Source organism: Echeneis naucrates, chromosome 9 (genome assembly GCF_900963305.1).
Source record: "Echeneis naucrates chromosome 9, fEcheNa1.1, whole genome shotgun sequence".
Classification (NCBI taxonomy): Eukaryota; Metazoa; Chordata; class Actinopteri; order Carangiformes; family Echeneidae; genus Echeneis; species Echeneis naucrates.
The window spans coordinates 2,343,258-2,349,864 of NC_042519.1; positions in this window are offsets into that span (position 1 = coordinate 2,343,258).

Here is a 6,607-nt window from a genome sequence, read left to right on the forward strand (position 1 = left end):
TGGATACATATACTCATGTAGATGGCAGTCTTAGAGCTAGAGCAGTCTTACACACAAATAGAGCTTGATTAGATATTTGATGGATAACCTATATCCACTTCATACTGGTCAGCAAAAAAGAAAATAAATTTAGGACTTTTATGTTCTGTCCCCTCTAAAGTCTGTTGGCATCAATAATCGAAAAATTCTAATTATCGTCGAAATTACCCCATGATGTGGTCATTGGCTAGTCGTTTGCTGTTCCCAGTCCTTTCAACTTCCACCCCCACCCTACCTTCTGTAGAAGGGGCTTAATCCAGCCCTATCTTTTTGGCAAAGGCCTCTCTGGTGGCTAGACTAAGGCCTGACTAACCTCCACTCCCACTCCCCACACCCATCCCCAAACCAGCCGCACAACCCCCATCCATTTCTTCTGAATCCAGGATAAGGCTTAACTCCAACCTGCTGCAATCAGAAAAACAACAACAACAACAATAAAAGTTTAATCAAAGATTAGGGGAGCAATGGAGGAGCAGGCAGCTTGGCTTTGTCGCTACAGTGCCTTTTACAATCAACACGCAAACATGTGAATTGGTGATTCCCAGGAGCTGCACAGCTTCACATTCCTTGGTGACTGACTGCTGTTTTCATTAAAGCTGCCACACAATTAAGAAATATACAACAGGCTGACATGTCTTAACCAGCTCAGCTTCACCAGGAGCTGCCTGTAGTCTGCCTTTCAGGCAACATAGACGTTTATGCTTATGCAGTTGGAATAAATTTTATTTTAACTTTGGGACTCCCTTCACACACACAGCCAAAAACCTCACACACCAGAAGGTGGAGGTAATATTCCAAACAGCTGGTTGCACACAGCCAAAAAACTTCAGAAGAAGCTCTTTTAGTGTTGGGTAGTAGCAACATGTTATCTCTTTCCATGTCACGGGGGGGTTACTGGAACCTGTTATCGAATTTATTTTAATTGAATATGGCTTTTGCATGTTAAATAAAATTCCATTTACACTAACCCTATTTCATTATGAATGATAGAAACAACTGCCTATAGAGCTGCCTTACAGCCATGTTTGATGGCACAATGTTTTAGTGCAAAGAGCATTTTTCATCTCTTCCTGTAATTCAGGTCAGAGTTACATGATAGTTTTAGCTGTTGTTAACACTACTACTAATATGCCACTACCATGATATCACACATCCTTGACATGTGTTTGGTGTTTTTCTAGTCAAATATGTCAAAAAGTCCTGGGAAAAAGACCCACGCATCAACAAATCCTGATTGCACTTAGTTGCAGCTGTAGCAAAGGAAAAACCGCCAAATAACTTTGGAAAATGCTAGAAGAAAAAAAGTGGCAATAGAAATTAGGGTTTAATAGGGTTTATTAACCAACTTAATAAGTACACAATGTGTCACACGTTGTGTGCCCATGGTGCCAGTGAAATGTCTTGGTGTTTATTGGGGTTAATTTTCTTCGTTTCTTGGGTTTTGTTTTTTTTTGCCCCATGTTAAAAGAAAGCAGTAGATACACTGACAGTGTGGCATTTTAACATGTCGTGGCTACATCACATGAAATTGAAAGCACCAGAAAATACATTTTAAATGAAGACAAATTGAGACACTCTATCCCTCAGCTTACACATAGTTCCATACTGGGGAAAATTGAACTTTATATATATATTAAATTAATTACCAGTTTTACAATGCCTGCATTTCTTTTATCACTCTTTTTTTTTTTCTACCAAAGTTAGCTGGTAAAATTGGTACTGTCCAGTCTGCCCCAACTGATAGCAGATGCTCTAGTAAAGTAAACAACTCAAGAGCTGTTAAGCTCTTGACTATAGAAAAACAGTTCTTTCATAACAATTTTTTGTAAAAAAAAAAAAAATGATAAAAAAAAAAAAACTCAGGGAGGCAAGTCAGAAATGAACCTATGAACATAATTTCTCTTTAAAATGAATCAAAGTAAGGAACAAATTGCATGTGGATCTTGAGATCTAATGAACAATGTTCATCAAGACTTTACGCTTTAAAGTGTGTTTCTTTGGAACATTTGAGTAACTTTGTGAGGACCTGCCATTTTGGGTTTTCCTCAGGAAAAACCCGAGAGAGGGTTTGGCACCTTCTCTTGAGAGGAAGGGATGGGGCTTTTTATAGCTCCATACAGGAAATTTGCTTTAGGTGATCCATCTGACTTTCACTCTCTTGCCCTGCGTGTCTGTGTTTCTCTGTCTCGCCCACATATACATTCTGTGTTGCCCTCCACAAGTTAACATCCATTTCTGTCTAGTCACCCAACAACAATGGCATCTCAAAAAAGCTCCAATTGCCTTCTGACCCTTAACTTCACTCCTTCACCCCCATCCCCCTACCGTGCCTTTTTTTTTTTTTTAACTCTGTCAACAAAGAATGCTGGGTTCAGATGGGGAGACATTCAAACTGCAACTAACACAAAGCCAACAAACACAGATACAGACACACAAAAAAGGAGGGAACTGAAGGACAAGCAAAATGCAAAACTGAGGATAGTCACCTGTTACCATATAGGTGAAAATGTATTTATTCAGCATTGGGTGGCAAGAATTCATGAAAATGAGGGATTAATGCACCAGTCCTACATAATAGGTTTACAGTTTGTATTCACACACAGGTTTATTCTTACTGCTCAACACTTTGCCTTTGTGACTCTGGAAGAGCTCAGATATTTCTGAAAAAATAACTAATTGGAGTAATTTTGGTTTGGAGACCACTAATTATAATCTTCTGCACTGCATTATGGGAAATGTAGGATCCACAAATCGTAAATTCAACCACGCTGGCTGGTCCCCAAACCTTAGACAACTTGGGCAAAAATACTCTCCCCATGTACCTTTTGTTTTGGGGAGCAACAGGTCCCAGGTTCAAAGATGTGAACAGCTCTTTGTGGAAAAGCCAATAATCACTGTCTCCTATTTCATTCACTGACTTATTAAAGCATTGTTAAAGCATTGTTGAACTGTTGTGGTCTCGGCCAAGAAAGTGAATGAATGTGACCATATATCTGTTACAATGAAAACAAAAGGTTCTGTGACTCTATTTGCAATTAGCAATGCATTAGAAATAGGGGAATTCCTGAGGAATATCTGCAAAGAAATCAACAGAAATGTGATGAATGGCTGCCTTCTGTATTTCTGTTAAACTCTCTTTATTTTCAGCAAAGAAAGTGAGAATCTTTATATTTAAATTTCTACATCAGGCTGTCCATCCGTTTCCTTTCTCATATTCTAGCTGATTGCATACAACTGTATTAGTGGCACTAAAAAGGAGCATGATACTGAGCCTCTGTGTCCAAATTAGGTTAACATTAAGTAAGGAATGCAACTGAGAGCTGATGCCATAAGACATTGTCATACCTTTACCTCTTTCTTTGGAGATTTAGTGTGGGTGTAAGGAGCACCATGAAGAGGAATCTTATCAGTTCAAGCATTTAAAATACAGTGCTGCTAAATGTGACCAAATGCTGTTGCCTGACACCAGCTCTCCAAAGCAAATCTGTGTGACTTCACTAATTGCTCTAGTTGTCTCTAATTCCTGATTAGTACAATACAGTGATTTACGTGCCAGCCTTCATCACTACCACACTGTGAGGGTCTTAGGTCTATTCTGGCTCTTTTTAAATATTGTCCATGCTTGTCTGGACTCTACAATAAACATGATTTCCAATAAGCTGGTCGGTTGTATGGCTAGATCTCCAAGCTCAGCATGAGAATGTCTGCAGTTCAGAAAGACAGAGGACCTATAATGATATTTCCTCCATATGGTATGAAGAGATTTTGAGGCCTCAATCTGTTGTCCTGTCCATTGGCCCCCTGTCTGCAGTAATCTTGATAACCTAGAGAGACAGCAACTCCCAGTTGTGGCCCCCCAGTGAGCCCCACAATCTTCCAAAACATCCCCCATTAACTCTTCATCACCCAGATCAGGTCTGAAGTATGCCTGCTCAAATGCTCAAGTAATGAAAGGGATTTGGAAAAAAAAACCCAGGAGGGATCAAGGCAAACTTCCTCCTATAATATTTAGAAAGTAAATATAGTAAAATACTGCATTCCACTTAAGATTGTGTCTGCCTGTCAGCTTAGCTTTGACATTACTTTTAGGAATTCACAGCAGGGGAGTCAGGAGAGGCCAGACAAACAGGCATTTCTGTTTTCTGCAATCTGTGGCAAGTATAAAATACTTGACCTAAGAAAATGCCTGATGTTAAAAATGTTACACAACATAAGAAATCAGATGCAAAGTTTGTAAAACTGTATAAAAGATAATCCCACAAATTTCCTCATCAATCCATCTGCCAGATACTAATTACAGCAAAGTGAGCCAAGATTCTTAGGAGCTCCTGAGGGTTTGAAGTCCTGAGCAGTTGTTTGCCATGTTCTGGTCGGTAACATTTTGCAGACAGGGGTTAGTTTGTGTATGTGCTCAGGTAAAAGAACTTAGTTTAGTTCAGGACTGAAAAATTTCTGCCAGCTGAAAGTCACTCGACTTCTGGGCCGTGAATGGGACTTTTGCTTTTAAGAATGCTGTGGCTACCAAGGAGAGAGTACAGACTGAACCAGAGATGAGCAGAGCTGGTCTTATTTTAAAAGAGGAAAAAAAAAAAACAATGACTAAATTTCAAACTGGAGGCTTCCAAAAAAAAAAACAATTCACAAACTAACAGGTGCTGTCTTGTTGGTTTGATATTTGATTAAAACAAATTTATATATATTTATTTATATATAAAAAAAAAAACTTAACAGTTTGATAAGACTTCTTCCTCTAAGGCAGTGTCACTGCACTGTTAATTTTATTAACTAAATGACTTGATCGGCCATGAAGGCCAAGTGCTAGTAACTTCAAAAAGTATTCTAATTTATTTATGCAAGGGCCATTTATTTGGGAGTTTTGTCCTACTTCCTGTTTAATTTTGAAATTAGTGTTTCACTTCCCACTTCCTGTCAAGCTTCCCCTCCTGTGTGATGGTTGCATTTGTGTCTCATTATCTTCCCCTTCTGCGTGTCTTTAAGCTGTGTTCTCCCTCCTTTCACTGCCAGATCTCCTCATCATTATTGTCAGCATTCTAGCCATTGCATCTAACAGTGCAGTAACACAGAAGCTGTGGCATCATTCAATGCTTAAAAAGCCTTTGACAAAGTGAACTCATTCTTCCTCTTTGCTACCCTTCAACAATTTGGCTTTGGAGAGTCATTTTTCCACCGGCCATCCGCACAGTAAAACTCACCTAAGGCTACAGTCACCACAAAATCACAGAGCTTCACTCTGCAGAGGGGAACAATACAAGGATGTCCTCTCTCTCTCTCCTGCTGTTTGCTATATTAATTGAACCACAGGTCTCAGCGATACATCAGAATGCCAACATCAATGCGGACTGTATCTTGCTCTACTTACAATAACCTCAAACATTGTCACAGGAAGCATACAAGCTCATTATACATTTTTCAGAATCCTCTGAATACTCACTTAACTGGTCCAAATCAACATGCAGAATATACGGGATGCTGCAAACCAAAATTCCTAATTTTCCTTCTCTAACCCTAACCCTTCTCCACGGGCAACACTAAAAACCTGATCATAAATCTCTTAACCAAATAAGATTAAGTTTTCCACTTCACTGCAAGAAAAGCACTAATAGCAAAATTAATAAATATAGCAGTTATTTTAATATTCAGAGTAACTCATAATTTAACAATGCAAAGACAAAGTACAAAAAAGACAACCAATACACTAAAGTCAAAACAGGGCACTAAGGGCAGAACAGCAGCAAATCCAAAAGGAAGCCTACAAAGAAAAGAAACTAAAGTTAATGCAGCTCACAACACTATATAAAATAGAGGCCATAACCCTACTCATCACCTTGAACATGGGTTCACTACACTTTAGTACACACTTTAAAAAAACATGGAGAGTATTCATTAACTCTCTAAACCTAAATATGCATCATAACTTTGGCTGCAAGCATACTGCGTGCCATCTTTGCACATACCTGTACCTTCCCTGCACTTTAATAATCTCTCTGCAAGTGTTATAATCTCTGTTTACGTCAATGCCGTTATCACCCCCATGTCCAGGAATAGAATGCCTGGACCTTGAGCATGCTGTAAGGGGTGTTCCTTTCCTCCTCACCCCGGGGTTGTTGTCTGGCTCTGAGGAGTGTGCCCAGCTGACCTCCTCCGCTCTATGTCTGTGTGCCCTGGAGCCCCTCCAGCGTGCGCTGGGAGTGGTGCTGGCTGGCTGGTGGGCTCTCCGGCCTCTCCTTGCCTCTCCCCCACCACTCCCTCTTTCCTCCGCCACCTTTTCCCTCCCTCGGGGGCCTGGGGCTCTCTCTGACCTGGGGGCCTGGAGTGGGGCCCGGATAGCCTCTGTCAGTCGGCTCTGGCATAGGATTTTGGGTTTCACTCCCTGGAGGCAATTCCTGCAGATGTGATTGTGCCCCCATTTGCTGTTGAGTTGGAGGCAGCTTTTCCACCTTGCTGATGTTGCCAAGTCCATGTCCTGTGTCTCTGGCTTGCTTGGCCTAGGGGGTTGCTAGTGGGCGGCATCCTGGTGGACTGGGCCCTCATTGCCTGGTCTCTTGCA